At 35.8% G+C, this 16172-nt stretch overlaps 1 pseudogene; it reads left to right on the top strand.

Moving 5' to 3' along the window:
* LOC144456566 (interferon-inducible protein AIM2-like) overlaps positions 1-3934 on the top strand; it is a 41407-nt pseudogene extending 37473 nt beyond the window's left edge.
* Positions 3935-16172: the final 12238 nt, after the last annotated feature.

Consider the following 16172-nt stretch of genomic DNA (forward strand, 5'->3'; position numbering starts at 1 on the left):
GTCATTTTGAAAAATAATGGAATCTACATACACCATACTTTTGGAAACAACCATTTTGACCTGGTTGAGTAATCTAGTCAGTAAATATTCATTAAACAAATATTTCATCAGTATCTGTTATATATAAGCCAAAAAAAAAACCTGATATCCCAACTGCCTGTTGGGATATGTTCCCAGAATCTTAGAGAAATGATGTTTTTACATAGATTGCCAATGTAGGGGTATTTTCCAATGTCATTATAGTCAGCAATTTTTCTGATTTCAGATAGGATAAAAAACAGAGTTGAGTCTTCTTAAAGATCAAAGGGAATGGGGCAATATGGTCGGGGGCAGAGGAATTGAATTTAAATTCTGAACCTCACAAGTCTTCCCTGTGTGACCTTGGATGAATAATTTTCTCTCCTTGAGCTTCAGTTTCCTCATTTATAAAATCAGAAGGTTGGATTAAATGGCCTCTGAGGTCCTTTCTAGTTTTAGCTCTCAACTGGCTTGCCTGACCTTTGATGATGGGGAGCCTTAATATAAACATACTTAATGTGGTGATATGCACACATATCTTTTAAATTTATGCCTTTGGGTTATTGGTGAAGAATTCCCTTTCAGTGCTAGATTAGCAGAGGCAGATCATTTTATTGAGCAAGAAAAATACAAAGGTCATAGTAAGGTACAACACTCTGTAGAGTTTCTGATTCCTTACAAAGCTTACTTCTGTCAGTAACTTTGTTATTTCTCTAAATTGTCCTGTAACAATCCCAGAGGGTTTTCTCTCTTAGTCATTGCCAGCAAGATTTTTGCCCAGAATCCTCCTTAAATTGCTCATTCTTCACCTGGAAAATATTTATTTAGCCAAGAGTTAGTGTGGCTTCAGAAAGGTCCAAGGAATGGTCCATGTGGTGTCTCCTGTCCAAAACTCCAGGAGAAATGCCAGGAGCAGAACAAAGTTCTGTATACATTTGTTGATCTAACCAAGCAAGATTTTTGAAACTGTCAATTGTGAGGGCTTAGGGAGGATTATAGCAAAATTCAGTTGCCTAGTGAAGTATTATACTTCAGTTTCATGATGGCATGCTTGCATGGGTTAATGGATGATGCTTTTGCACTTACTGGCAAAATGAAGCAGGCCCGTGTGCTTTTGCCATGCATTTTAGCATTATATTTTCAGTGATGTTGTCAGAAGTTTTCAATGAGGATGAAAATGGCATCAATGCCAGCTACTGCACTGATGTTTTAACATGAAAAGGATGCAAACCAAAACTAAAGTGAAAGGAGAGTTGGTGCATGACTTTTTCTTCATGGATGATTATATGCTCAATGCAGCCTCTGAGGCTGAGACACAATAGAGTATTGATTGATTCTCTTCTGCTTATGTTAATTTTGGCCTGACAACAAGTGAACTGGGTGAATATTTACAAAAAAATATATAACTTGCCTAGATTAATAGAACAGGAAATAGAGAGATTATCATGCATGCACACTCAGTTGGCCATAAAAATCTGTGTAACCTAACAGAGAAAAAGGAAGATGAAAATATGCGAGAGGGAGAGAGAGAGAGAGAGAGAGAGAGAGAGAGAGAGAGAGAGAGAGAGAGAGAGAGAGAGAGAGAGAGAGGAGATAAAAAAGGTGAAAAAAGATTAAAAGATTCATGGAAATTTACAGCTATTAATTATAACTATGAATTTGCATGGGATGTCTTCACTCATAAAACAGCTAATGATGTGTTTTTTTGTTTGTTGGTTTTTTTTACAAGAAACACAGAGACAGAGAGATATACACAGAGTAAAATTAGGAGACTGGGGCAGAATCTTTATACTTCAGGTGAGGCAAAAAAAATCAGGAGTAGCAATCATGATCTAAAACAAAGTGAAATCAGAAATGGACCCAATTTGAAAGAGATGATGATCAGCCAAAGTACTTTTTACTCAAAGGTACTATAGACAATGAAGTAATATCAATACTAAACATAAGTGCACCAAATGGCATAGCATCCAATCCTTAAAAGAAAAGTTAAATGTGTCACAGGAGGAAATAGACAGTAAAACTATACTGGCAGGGCACCTCCACGTTGCCCTCTAAGAATCAGATAATGCTAACAATAAAATATATAAGAAAGAAGTTAAGATGAATAGAATTTTAGAAAAGTCAGAGAAGAAAGAACTCTGGAGAAAACTGAATGAGAATAGAAAGGAGTATACATTTTTCTTAGCTGTTCACACAAACTGACCATGTTTTAGGGCATAAAACCTTAAAAACAAATGCAGAAAAGCAGAAGTATTAAATATATCCATTTGAGACTATGGCTCAGCAAAAATTAACGTTCAATAAAGGGCTTTGGGAACATAAGTTAAAGATAAATTGGAAATGAAATTATCTATTCCTAAAGAATGAATGAAGCCTTTGCCTGCTACAGAAAGCAGGGGCCACTCTGATCTCTTAAAGGAGCAGAACCTGCAGCCTATGCTCTGCCTCCCTCATGGAGTAGAGTCCACTGGGGCTCTGCCTCATGTGGAACAGGCCCACTTGTTTGTATCATCCCAATAAATACCTTTCTTTAACTTGGAGACTGAGTAAATTCATTCAAGACACTAGGACCCACACATCTATTCCTCATCATCTCAGATAGCACCTCAATATTCTTAGGGTCCACCCTGAACTCATCACCAATGACTACAGAGAAGGTCTAAGTGAATTCTTTCATACCTGAACTACCTCTCCCAACTCTAACCTTAACATAATATGTTGCTGAATCCTGGGATGTCCACATATTAATTGGAATCCCCTGACCTTCTCCTAAGCCACTGGGATAAACAAACTAAATCCAACTGATGAGATGAAGAGTTAATTTGGGAAAATTTTGCTAAACACATTAGAAGAGCTGGATGTTGAAGATTTAAAAAAATGTAAATTCATTCTGAAGATTAGAAAATTGATGACCAGGAAACAAGACAAAGCTAATCAAACTGACCTATATAACTATATGGTAGAAAGGTTTGGTGCTTTCTTTGCTCTGAACAAGGTGATTGAAATATTCAAGGATGAATATTAATGAAGTTCTCAGACCCTTCAAAGAAAAAAAAAAGCCAAAGTTGAGAAGAAATGTGATAAGAAAAAAGAGAAGAAACCAGTGACAAGAAACAATAGGCTCAAATGAGACCAGCTTCTAAGGGCAACAACACTGGTAATACTCAGCTGACCAAGAAAGATAACCTGAAACCCACCAATGAGTCAAAGAAAAATCATGTTGCTAAGAAAAGAAAAGCAACAACTAAAGAAAGGCCAGAGAGCAAGAAAATGAAGACATGCCAGTAATCCTCCCAGAAAACAGAACCAGAAACTGGAAGAGAAGATTGTGCACAGACAATGCCTATGGTAGGGAAGGCACCCAAAGTGAAACAGATGTTTGATTATTATACCACAGGAGAGAAAGAAAAGCAATATTTCATGCTACCATGGCAAGTGAGCATGAATTTATTCAGGTGAAGGTTTTCAACACAAGTGTCAAGGAGCACTTCAACAAAAACGAGGTCATTGAGATATCAAAAGGTCATTGGAGAAAAGATTTCCTGGAAATAAACAAACAACCTAGAGGGAAAGATGTGAGTATTGACAAAGAGATCACAGTCCCCAAAAATATCAAAAGAAGAGCACATAAAATTACAAAGAACCAAATGCTTGGGAAAAAAAAAAACTAGGAAGCTATGTAGATGATGTCTATGAGATCAGTAAGAAAACTGAGTCAGAAAAATGTACACTCTTTGAAGTGAAGGACAACGCAGGAAAAATTAAAGTAGTAACATTTAGCAAATGGGAAAATATAAGGTGTGAGATAGGAAACAAACTTTGGCCCACCTGCTTAAAGCTATCTTTTTGGAATAAAGTGCAACTGAAATTTGTAACTCATAGTTATGCCCAGGTCATCAAGGCTAAGAAAAATTAAAAAGACAGCTCAAGAGAGCTGTCCCTTTCCTAACAACTGGATGTTTCATATGGTAACACAAGAGTTCAATAAATATCTTTAATGACAAAAAGAAAAAGAATGAATGTGTTGAAGAAGAAATCATAGTAATAATTTAATTAATTAGAATGACAACAATGAGGCAATATAACAAAATTTATGACTTATAGGATACAACCAAAGAAATACTTAGAGAAAAGTTATATCTTTAAATGATTACATTGTTCAGCTTCTGGGAGCCAAGATGGTGGAGTAAGAAGTAAGTTGCTCTCACCATCTCTTGTTAATCTCTGCAAGTCCAGAAAATAGTGCCCCATGATAAATCCTGGAACAGCTGAAGCTGCAGAAAGATGGGGTGCAGTGGTCCTGTAGCCCAGGAAGTTAGAGAGATTACTGAGAAAGGCCCCTTTGCCCTGGGGGAGAGCAGTACAGAAGAGAAGATGTCCCAGCAAACCAGCAGAAAGCTTCACCTCAGCATACTAGAGGGAGATCCTGAACCTCAAGTGGTGGAGTAAACACCAATACCAGAACCCCTCAGTAAGTGTGGGGGAACCAGTGGAAACAAGCTTAGAAAACCACTATGTACCACAGTGTTCTATGGCAGCCAAGTCTCCTAGTACCTCAGCAAAACTCTGGGAAGCTCTCTAAGGGTTCCCACCAGGCAGGGAAACATCCAGCAGCAACAAAACATCCATTTGAAAAGAGCTGAAGAAAGTGAAAGGAAGGAAAGGCCCAGGTGAGTAGGCAACCTCCAGGGGCCTGACTACATAATCCTACCCCTAGAGCCCCAGTCTTGCTGATACTGGACCAACACCAGGTAATCTGCTAGTATCCTATAGCCTCCAATGGCCAGAATTGGAAGCCCCAGCACACAAAGCCAGTGACCAGGCCCTGGGCTTCCAACACAAGAATCTTGGGTAAGCTCCCCTTGCTCCCCAGAAGGAGAGTTCAATCTTTTTTTAAAGGCCAGGAACTAAGCAAACACCATGAGCAAAAAGAAACGTACTATAGATTCTTATTATATGAATAGTGAAAATCAAGGCAGAAATTCTGAAGAGGGCAACATTATCAGCAAACCCACATCTGGAAACTCAAAAGTGAATATGAATTGGTGTGAAGCCCAAAAAGACTTCTTGGAAGAGCTCAAGAAAGATTGTAAAAGTCAAATAAGAGAAGTAGAAGAAAAATTGGGAAAATAAATGAGAGGTATACAAGAGAGAGTCAATAGCTTGGAAAAGGAAGGACAAAAATTATTTGAAGAAAACAACTCCTGAAAAAGCAGAATTGGAGAAATGGAAAAAAATATATACTGAAGTAAACAAAGCCCTAAAAAATGCAATTGGCCAAATGGAGAAGGAGGTATAAAATCTAATAGAAGAAAACATTTTTTAAAAAAATTAGAATTTGGCAAGTGGAAGCTAATGACTATGAGAGAGCAAGAATCAGTCAAACAGAACAAAAGAATGAAAAAAAAGATGAAAACAGAAAACACTTCTTTGGTAAAAACAACTGACTTGGAAAATAGATCCAAGAGAGACAATTTTAAAATTATTGGTCTACCTGAAAATGACCATGAAAAAAAAAAAAAGAGCCTGGATAACATCTTTGAGGAAATCATCGCGAAAAACTGCTCTGAGATCCTAGAACCAGATGTAAAACAAACATTAAAAAGAATCCAGTGATCACCTCCTGAAAGAGATCCCAAAGGAAAACACCAAGGAATATAGTAACCAAATTCCAAAATTACCAGGTCAAAGAGAAAATACTGCAAATAGCCAGAAAGAAACAATTTAAATATCAGGGAACCACAGTGAGGATTACACAGGACCTTGCAGCTTCCACATTAGAAGATGGTAGGGAGTAGAATACGATATTCTGTAAGACAAAGGAGTCTGGATTACAACCAAGGATCAACTACCTAGCAAAAATGAGGATAATCTTTCAGGGTAAGAGATGGACATTGAATGAAATAGGGGACTTCCAAAACTTCCTGATAAAAGACTAGAGCAGAAAACTTGATCTTCAAGTACAAGACACAAGGGAGACATAAAACACAAAACAAGAGGGAAAAAAATAACATGTTATTAATAAGAGCAAAGGGTTTACATCCCTACAAGGGAAGATGAATAACTCGTGAGAACTGAATGGTTTTCTTAAAATTTATTTTACTAATTTATTTTGATCTATCAACAATCACTTCCAAATGCTTTTGAATTTAAAACTTTTCTCCCCCTTCCTTCTCACCATCCTCCTTAAGACAGCACACAATCTGATATAGGCTATACATTTACATTCCTATCAAACATATTTTTCACATTAGTGATGCTGTAAGTAAAAATTAAGACCAATAGGAAGAACCATCAGAATGAGGACACAAAACTCAACAGAAGAGAAAAAAAAGGCAGCAATTCAACTCCCATAGTTCTTTCTTTGGATGTGGATAGCATTTTCCATCATGAGGCCTCTGGAGATGTCTTAGATCCTTGTATTGCTGAGAAGCATTAAGTTTAGCAATATTAGTCATCGCACAACATGACTTATTGTGCACAATGGAGAACTGAATTTTTATTACAGCACTTTAAAGGAGTATACATAGAGAGAGTGGGTATAAGTTGACTTTGATGTAATGATAAAAACATCTAATCTAGTGGGTTAAATGGATCTAAATAAGTGGATTAATCTGATGTAACTACAGGAATGTACTGGGAAAAAGGAAAGGAGGTGGAAGACAAGGGTAAATTATGTTACATGAAAAGGCACAAAAACCTGCAATGCTTAAATATTAGGAAAATTATCAGCATAATTGCTCATATCAACAAGAAAACTAACAGAAACAACATGATCATCTCAATGGATGAAGAAAAAGCTTTTGACAAAGTACAACAACTATTCCTATTAAAAACACTACAATAGTGTTAATAGAAATATTGTTAATAGGAACAGGTTAAGTATGCAAGACACAGAAGTTGATGACTATGCTAATCTACTATTTGATGAGCCCAAAGAATCTAGTTTCCAGATAAGCACTCACTATTTGACAAAAACTGCTGGGGAAACTGGAAAAGAGTATGGCAGAAATCAAAATCTCCACCATATATTAAATTAAAGTCAAAATGAGTTTATGATTTAGATATAAAGGCTGATACTATAAGTAAACTGGGAGACCAAGGAAGAGTTTACTTATCAGATTTATGGAGAGCAGAAGAATTCATGACCAAACAGGAGATAGATAATATTACAAAATTCAAAATGGATAATTTTGATTATATTAAATTGAAAAGATTTTGCATAAACAAACCCAATGCAAAAAAGATTAGAAGGACAGTAGAAAATTGGGAAAGAATTTTTACAACTAGTCTCTCTCATAAGGGCCTCATTTCTAAAATACATAGGGAATTAAGTAAAATTTATAAGAATCCAAGTCATTCCTCAATTGATAAATGGTCAAAGGATATGAACAGGGAGTTCTCAGAAAAAGAAATTAAAGTCATCTATAGCTATAAGAAAAAAAATGCTCTAAATCGCTGTTGATTAGAGAAATGCAAATCAAAACAACTTTGAGGTACCACATCACACATATCAGGTGGGCCAACATGACAAAATAAGAAAATAATAAATGTTGAAGAAGATGTGAGAAAACTGGAACACTAATGCATTGTTGGTCTAGTTGTGAAATGATTCAACCGTTTTGGAGAGCAATTTGGAACTATGCCCAAAGGGCTATAAAAATGTGCATACCTTTTGACCCAGCAATATAACTTCTAGGGCTTTATCCCAAAGAGATCACACAAATTGGAAAAAGACCCACATGTACAAAAATATTTATAGCAGCTCTTTTTCTGGTGGCCAAGAATTGGAAATTGAGAGGGTGCCCATCATTTGGGCAATGGCTGCTGAATACTACTGTGTCATAACAAATGATAAGTAAATGGGGCAGCTAGGTGGCACAGTGGATGGAGCACTTGCCTTGGAGTCAGGAAGCCCTGAGTTCAAATCCAGCCTCAGACCAAATACTTGACACTTACTAGCTGTGTGACCATTGGCAAGTCACTTAATTCCATTTGCCTAAAAAAAATATTAAGCAGGTGGACTTCAGCAAAAAATCTGGAAAGACTTGTATGGACTCATGCTGAGTGAAGTGAGCACAACCAGAAGAATGTTGTACACAGTAATGGCCATGTTGTGCAATGACTAAAGTTGATAGATTTAGTCCTTCTCAGCAATGCAAGAATGTAAGACATCTCCAAAGAAGATGATGGAAAATGCTACCCCAATCCAAAGGGAGAATTATGGAGTTTGAATGCAGATTGAAGCATACTATTTGTTTTTTTTTCTTCTGTTTTGTTTTGTTTCCTCTTTCTAAAGGTTCCTCCTATTGCTTCTAATTCTTTCTTACAACATCATTAATGTGAAAATATGTTTAATAGGAATGTGTGTATATATGTATATATGTATGTGCATGTGTGTATATGTATATGTATGTATGTGTATGTGTGTGTGTGTGTGTATGTGTGTTTGTGTGTGTGTAGCCTATATATAGTCATCTAGAGAAGGGAGAGGGTGAAAAATTTAAGGAAGTGATTGTTAGTAAATCAAAGTAAATTAATTTTAAAATAATGCTCACATCAAAAATAGAGAAAGAGCAGATGAATGAATTGTATATACAATATAAAAAAAACTAGAATAAGAACACATTAAAAATCCCTAATATAAACATCAATTTGTAAATGAGATTAATAAAGTGAAAGTAAGAAAACCATTGAACTAATAAATAAAACTAAAAGCTAGTTTTATTTTTTTAAAAGAGCAATAAAATAAATACACCATTTGTAAATTTGATTTAAAAAGAAAGAGAGCAGAAAACCAATTTACTGGTATCAAAAATGAAAAAGCTGACCTGACCACCAATGAAAAGGAAATTATAGCAATTATTAGGAGCTATTTTGTATAATTATAAGTGAGTTAATCTGATGATCTAAATGAACTGGATGAATATTTACAAAATTATAAATTGCCTAGATTATTAGAAAAGGAAATAGAATATGTAAATAGCAGTATCTTGGAAACATAAATTGAAAAACCCATCAATTAATTCCCTCAGAAAAAATATCCAGGAACAGATGGATTCACAATTGAATTCTATCAAACATTTAAAGAACAATTTATCCCAATGCTTTATAGATTATTGAAACAAAGCAAGCAATGAAGGAATCCTGCTATTTTTTTTTAAGACTCAAACCAGGAAGAGCAAAAACAGAGAAAGAAAATTGTAGAATAACTTCCCTAATGAATATCAATGCCAACTATTTTTAAATTATTTTTTTTAATTTTTATCAATCACTGCCATAAGTTTTTGAGCTTTAAATTTTTTCCTTTTCCTTCCCCACCTCCCTTCCCAAAATGGCGTGTAATCTGATATAGCCTTTACATATATATTCTTATTAAACATATTTTCACATTAATCATGTTGTAAAGAAGAATTAGAACCAATAGGAGGAACCACAAGAAAGAAGAAACAAAGTAAAACAGAAGGAAATAAAAAAAGAACAAATGGCATGCTTTGATCTGTATTGAAACTCCATAGTTCTTTCACTGGATATGGATAGCATTTTCCATAATGAAAATGCTCATCATTTCTCATCACACAACAGTATTTCATTACCAAGAAAAGTATTTTAAATACAATATAAGCCAAGAAATTTCATCAATGTACCACAAGTATCATATGCTATGACCATGTAGCATTTATGCACGGATGCAGGACTGGTTCATAAATAGCAAAACTGTTAGAATAACTGACTATATCAATGCCAAAAAAAAATTATACTACAATCTCATTAGATGCAAAAAAAGCTTTTGACAAAATGCAATACTCCTTCCTATTAAAAAACAATAAAAATAGGAATCAAAGGAGATTTTCTTAAAATGATAGCAAGTATTTATCTGAAATAATTAATGAATATTATTTGTAATATGGATAATCCAGTATTCCCAATATCATGAAGCCCTTTTTGATTCCTATACTTATTAGTTCCTCCTCACTAGAAATCAATTTGTATTTACATGTCTATAAATGTTGCTTTCCCCTCAGTTAAATGTGAGCTCATGAGGGCTGGTAAATGCATTCGTCTATGTATCCTCTACACCTAGTACAACTTCTGGCTATAGTAGGCAATGAATGCTTGCCAAAATTAAAATTTTAAATCTTTAAATAAATATGAAATGTCTTAGTATGTCTAATGTTGTGTTTAAAATCTAAGTCCTAAGTTATTTCTATTAGCATGGATATAGAAATTTTTTTGAAGTATTACATGAAACTTTTCCTTTTTTAGATGAGATTGTTTTTTTAATATAAATTTGTCTATTTTTAGTTTTCAACATTTACTTCCACAAGATTTTGAATTCCAAATTTTCACCCCACCTTGCCCCTCCCCCCACCCAAGATGGCATGCATTCTGAATACCCCTTCCCCTAGCCCTCCTCTTCTTCTCCCCCCCTTCTCTTATCCCCTTCCCCTTCTATTTTCCTGTAGGGCAGGATAGATTTCTGTACCTCATTTCCTGTATAATTTATTTCCCAGTTGCATGTGGAAACATTTTTTTTAAACATGTGTTTTTAAAACTTTGGGTTCCAAATTTTCTCCCTTCCTCCCTCCCAAACACCCTCATTGAAAAGGCAAGCAACTCAATATAGGTTATACATGTGCAATCATGTAAAACACTTTCATCGTAGTCATGTTGTGAAAAACTAACTCTATTTCCCTTAATCCTACCCTGGCCCCCCATTTTTTGTAGTCTTTCTTTTGACCCTGTCCCTCCTCAGAAGTACTTCCTTCTGATTACTCCTTTCCCAATCTTCCCTTCTCTCTATCATTCCCCTGCTCTCTTGTCCCCTTCCTCCCCTATTTTCCTGTAGGGTAAGACAGATTTCCATACCCAATTGAGTGTGTCTGTTATTCCCTCCTTAAGCCAAATTCTATGAGAATATGATTCCCTCATTTCCTCTCACCTTCCCCTATTTTCCCTCCAGTGTAAGAACCTTTTCTTCTCTTTTTTTGTGTGAGACAATGTGCCCCATTCTACCTCTCCCTTTCTCCTTCTCCTAGTATAATCCTCTCTCACCCCTTAATTTTATTCTCCAGATATCACCCTATCTTCAACTCACCCTGTGCCTCTCTATCTATCTATCTATCTATCTATCTATCTATCTATCTATCTATCTATCTATCCATACATACAACTTTTTCCCCTCCCACTACCCTAACACAGACAAAGGTCTCATGAGTTATAAATATCATCTTTCCATGCAGGAATGTAAACAGTTCAGTCTTAATAAGTCTCTTATGATTTCTCTTTCCTGTTTACCTCTTCATGTTCCACTTGAGTCTTGTATTTGAAAGTCAAATTTTCTATTCAGCTCTGGTCTTTTCATCAAGAATGCTTGAAAGTCCTCTATTTCACTGAATGACCATTTTTCCCCTGAAGGATTATACTCAGTTTTGCTGGGTAGGTGATTCTTGGTTGTAATCCTATCTCCTTTGCCCTCTGGAATATTATATTCCATGCCCTGCGGTCCCTTAATGTAGAAGCTGCTAAATCTTGTGTTATCCTGATTGTGTTTCCACATACTTGAATTGTTTCTTTCTGGCAGCTTGTAATATTTTCTCCTTGACCTGGGAACTCTGGAATTTGGCTACAATATTCCTAGGAGTTTTCCTTTGGGGATCTCTTTCAGGAAGAGATCGGTGGATTCTTTCAATTTCTATTTTGCCCTCTGGTTCTAAAATATCAGGGCAGTTTTCCTTGATAATTTCTTGAAAGATGATGTCTAGGCTCTTTTTTGATCATGGCTTTCAGATAGTCCAATAATTTTTAAATTCTCTCTCCTGGATCTATTTTCCAGGTCAGTTGTTTTTCCAATGAGATATTTCACATTGTTTTCTAATTTTTCATTCTTTTGGATTTGTTCTACTGTGTCTTGATTTCTCATAAAGTCACTAGCTTCCAATTGCTCTATTCTAATTTTTAAGGAAGTATTTTCTTCAGTAAGCTTTTGGACTTCCTTTTCCATTTGGCCAATTTTGTTTTAGGGCATTCTTCTCCTCATTGGCTTTTGGGACCTCTTTTGCAGTTTGGGTTAGGCTATTTTTTAAGGTGTTATTTTCTCCAGTATTTTGTGGGGTCTCCTCTAGCAAGCTGTTGACTCGTTTTTCATGATTTTCTTGCATCACTTTCATTTCTCTTCCTAGTTTTTCCTCTACTTCTCTTACTTGGTTTTCAAAATCCCTTTTGAGCTCTTCCAAGGCCTGGACTGATTCATATTTTTCTTGGAGGCTTTGGATGTGAAAGCTTTGACTTTGTTGTCTTCTTCTGGTTGTATGTTTTGATCTTCTTTGTCACCAAAGTAAGATAACATAGTCTTACTCTTCTTACGAGGTTTGCTCATGATCCCAGCCAACTATTTGAGTTTTAAACTCTTTGTTAAGATAAAAGTCTGCTTCCAATGTGGAGAATGTACTGTCCCAAGCTTTGGGGGTTTGTGTAGCTTTTTTCATAGATACTTGTAGGGACCTGAAAATTTTCAGTTCTTCCAAGGTGGTATGATAAGGGTTGAGGTGTTTACTCTTTTCCTGGCCTGTACTCTGTTCTTTGAGTTACCAGCCACAAGCAATCTTTTCTCCCTTGGAACTGTGAGGAGTGTTTCCTCTCCACTACCACTACAAGCTCCACCTCACTAGGGATCCTCCTCATCCTGGGACCGACACCCAGAACTGTGACCCAGATCCAAGCAGGGGCAAAGCAAGAGATTCCTGCCTCACCACTGGCAAAGAGATCCCTGCAGTCCACCTCTGATCAGACACTTGATTCCCCCTCAGTCAGTGGGCCGGAAGCTCAGGATGCAGCCACCTCACTGGCACCTGTGCTCTGCATTCTGTAACTGGCTCTCACCTAGCTCTTCTCTCACCGTAAAAACGACTTTTTCCACTGATCTTTCAAGTTGTCTTCACCATTTGTGGATTGAAGAGTCTGGAAACCAGAACAGCTGCCTGTGATTCATTCCTCTGAGGCCTCCTCCAGGCTTAATGGGGCCTGCATGCCATGCAGAACTGAGCTCCTCTCCCTGCCTGGCGAGATATGCCTTTCTGATCAACCATCCACACAGTCTTGGGTGGAAATTAGCTTTACTCTGTCTTTTTGTGGGTTCTGCTGCTTTAGAATTTGTTTAGAGCCATTTTTTTTACCTGTATCTGGAGTGTTTTGGGAGAGAGTTCAAGCAAGTCACTGTTTTCACTCTGCCATCTTGGCTCTGCTCCCTTGACAAGATTGTTTTAAAGTTTTGCTCTCTCCCTCTCTCCCCTGTTTTCTCTCTCTCTCTCTCTCTCTCTCTCTCTCTCTCTCTCTCTCTCTCTCTCTCTGTCTGTCTCACTCACTGTCCTTCTCTCCTTTTCTGTCTCTCTCCCTCTCCCTCTTTCCCTCTCTCTCCCTTTCTCTGTCTCTCAATCTCTTTCTCTGTCCCTCTTTCCCATCTCTCTCTTTTCTCAATACTGTCTCTCTATGTCTGTCTCACACTGTCTCTCTTTTTTCTGTCTCTCTCTGTCTCCATCAATAAATTATGTGCTTGTAAAAAAAGTAATGACTCGTCCTTTATGTATTTGGAGTCTTAATATTCCCTCACAGATATTACTAAGTCACACAAGGCTGACCTAAAAAAAGGTAGATTTTCATCAGTATCATTGTTGATTAGGAATGGGAGCTTGTTTAAGCTTTCTTGTCCTGGATCCAGGTCAGATCACTGTTCTGTTGGCTGTAGACCATTTATCAAAGTGGAATAGATGGCTCACAAAATTATTCTCTAAAAATATCAAGAAACAAAAAGAGTCAGGAAGTTGGTAACATATTTAAAGTAAATTATTCAGTTAAAAGCTGGTGGGTCATCTCAAGCTAATCCTTATAGGTTAGGGACTATTACATAGATGACAAAACTGTAAATCATGTACATCTGTCCTGGTGCTTTTGATTGGGCCAAATCAAAATTTCATTACAAAGAATATTTGGAAAATTAAAATAATATTGGCAGGGTATAGAGAATATTGGAGTAATTTTATATCCTTATGTTTAGGGGACTAATGTTCTTTTGACTATAATATTCTGAACTAGCCCCCATAGTCATATAAACATCAATTTTCAGGAAGCCAAAAGCAGTTTCTTGTATGGATATGAATTAAACTTTGATTGGTGTCTTTTGCCAAATTGTTTAAAACATTTTAATAAAACATTGACTACTGCACATGATCAGTAAATCAATGCTAGCCAATTCCAATCACCTCTTCTGTGTCTTCATGTTTTTGTTTTTATTCCTGTACTGGCTTTGAAATATTTGATCATAATTTCCTGAAACTTTTCTCCCTTTCATTTTATGCTAGCTTATTTTATTACAGCCTAGGTCATTGACCTCTTTATTTCTGTTTCCTGGTTAATTTTCTTCCTAAAATATTAGTGTTATCCAAGGCTCAGAACATTTTTCTCTGATGTCTTTGGGCAGTAGATGTTTTTTAGGACTTCAGCTTTTAAACAATATTGCTTTGAAATTTCTCTGTGGTCCATCACATGGTCTACTTAAACGTAGAAGAAACCATAATGAAAAATGGTATCCACCTTCAGAAAGAGATCTGTTGAATTCTGAGTACATATCCACTTTCCTCATGTTTCTTGCTTTTTCTTTTCTTTCTTTTTTTTGAAACATGGTTAATATGGAAATAAGTTTTGCATGACTTCAAAAGGTAATTGCTATATTGTTTGCCTTTTCAATGGATGAAGGATGGACAGCAGGGAGAGGAAATTTGGAAGTCAAATTTTTTTTAAATTATAAATAAATTAATTTTAAAAATATTCTTTTATCACAAATGTGCACCTCTCCACCTAAGGGAACAAACTTAAATGGTCATTTTTACTTTTAGTTGCGTTACAGACCTTTCCCTCTTTACTTCTCACCACTACCACACTTTTGGCATTTACTTTGTTTTCATGCATACCACTAAAGTTTTGATACTAAATAATTGTTAACTCTTCCCTGTTCACCTACAGATTTGTTGGGGATGTATTACTAGCTACCCTCTTAAGTTTTATCTCTTCTTCCCCATTTTTATAATTTCTGACAGTGGTATCCTCTCCCCCAAAAATGTTGATTCAATTACACTAATAAGGAGCATGGAATTCAGTCCACTGATCGTTGCTTTCTTTCTTCTATTTGCCTTCCCCTAATACTTTAAATTTGCTTCTTATCTTTAACCTCTTCAATTGTTTTTGTCCTCGTCAATCACCCTTTGTTCTTTATTTCACCTCTCAGTTCAACTGATTTTCCCGTAAATATCTGACAGATAAGTATGACATAATTAAAGTACTTATTTTTTTTGGTGACAATTGCACTTTTTACCTTATTATGGTACTTTTATTTGGAGTTTTTGCAAGTTGAAGATTCTTATAACTTTTTTTGTTTTCTTTTTTTGTTTGTTTTGTTTTATACCTTTCACTTGTTGAAAGTTCAGGTTTTTTACATTGATAAATAAGTTCAGTTTTCAAGGATCTATTATTTTGCATCATTGCTTGCTCTTTTTTAAATTTTGGAGCATTCTTTTCCATTTTTATTGCCTTTGCTTCCTCAGGACTTTGAAGTATATTGGTTATTTATATTGGCATTCTTATTGACTGAAATTCTTTTTCATGGCTGCTTACAAAATTTCTCTGTAGGGGCAGCTACGTGGCACAATGGATAGAGCACTGGCCCTGAAGTGAGGAGTACATGAGTTCAAATTTGGCCTCAGACCAAACACTTGACACACTTACTAGCTGTGTGACCCTGGGCAAGTCACTTAACCCCAATTGCCTAAAAAACCAAACAGACAAAAATTTCTTTGTTAGTGGAATTGTGATATTTAATGACAATGATTTCTAGCCCTCTGGTGCAAATACGCAGAATCTATTCACATTCAAATATTTTGAGCAGGTTTCATTTTTTTTTCTTGAAATATAGCATTCAAGCTTTTATTTATTTTATTTTTTTTTATTATATTCTTTTGGGAAACCTGTAATCCATTAGTTATTTCTTTCCATCATGTATTCAAGATGAATCACTTGAGGTAGTATGGAATTCACATTTTTTAAATGTTGTATATTATTTTTCTTCTAGCAAATCTCCTTCCATTTCTTTACTTTTGAATTCC

This window comes from Phascolarctos cinereus, unplaced genomic scaffold (genome assembly GCF_003287225.1).
Source record: "Phascolarctos cinereus isolate Bilbo 61053 unplaced genomic scaffold, phaCin_HiC Scaffold_4;HRSCAF=312, whole genome shotgun sequence".
Lineage (NCBI taxonomy): Eukaryota > Metazoa > Chordata > Mammalia > Diprotodontia > Phascolarctidae > Phascolarctos > Phascolarctos cinereus.